Genomic DNA, 993 nt, shown 5'->3' on the forward strand with positions numbered 1-993 from the left:
ATTGATGTGATAAAATCCAAATCCAACAGAATATATACAATTTAAAGATGTCGCAGCACCAAGACATAATCAATAGCAAGCTATATAGTTACTTCTACCAAAATTGGGCATGTAACTTGCACCATGATAAAGTTTAAGATATTGCAGCAGAACATATGACAATTCCACATATATTGGTGAACTCTAAAATACTCTACAAATTATTGTTAGTATATTAAATCAAGTCTAAACAATAAAGTTTATTTGTTATTATTTACGAGTAGTATTTCAGATCGAGTAGCAATTGGTGCGACCAATAATACAATTAGAAACGATCAGAGACAGTGGCTAAGCCATGTGCAAGCAAGTGGGTCAATTTGGAAAAATTAGTTTTTAGGCTTAGAAAGTTTAGAAAATTTTAAAATTGTATACCAGTTAATCCCAACAAATTTTACCAAATTCTCTTTTTGAAGACATGCAATCTTCAAGATTACAATCACCTGTTACAAGAAGTGCATTTTGATCCTACTTTGCCCTTCTTACCAGGCTACACCTATCTCTATCTGACTAATTTAATGTTTATACACCATATGTAGGGATTAATTGAATACTACCCAATTTTTTTTAAAAAGGATTAGCAAAGAGAATTACATATCGCTATTTCTTGTCAACCTCAATCCAAATCCAAAAACAATGTCCCCTGTTGATGCATTATTGGGAGAGAAATTCCTATCAATTCACAAAATTTTGGTCTTCGTCTCAAGTCTACAATAATTGAGGGTATCCACCATTCACCACATATCAATACCAAATCACAGATTAATGACAACGATTTCTCTCATGTTTTCGACATGCACTTCAAATTAATGTCATATGCATAAAGGGTATAAGAATGCTACTATTAATTATTAAAGTCCCACATTTAATGATTTGAAAAAGAAAATGAAAAAGAATGAGGAGATTCGAGTAGGTAGTGGGATGAGTGAGAAGAAATATAGGCAGATGAAAGATTGA

Source organism: Coffea arabica, chromosome 8c, assembly GCF_036785885.1.
Source record: "Coffea arabica cultivar ET-39 chromosome 8c, Coffea Arabica ET-39 HiFi, whole genome shotgun sequence".
Lineage (NCBI taxonomy): Eukaryota > Viridiplantae > Streptophyta > Magnoliopsida > Gentianales > Rubiaceae > Coffea > Coffea arabica.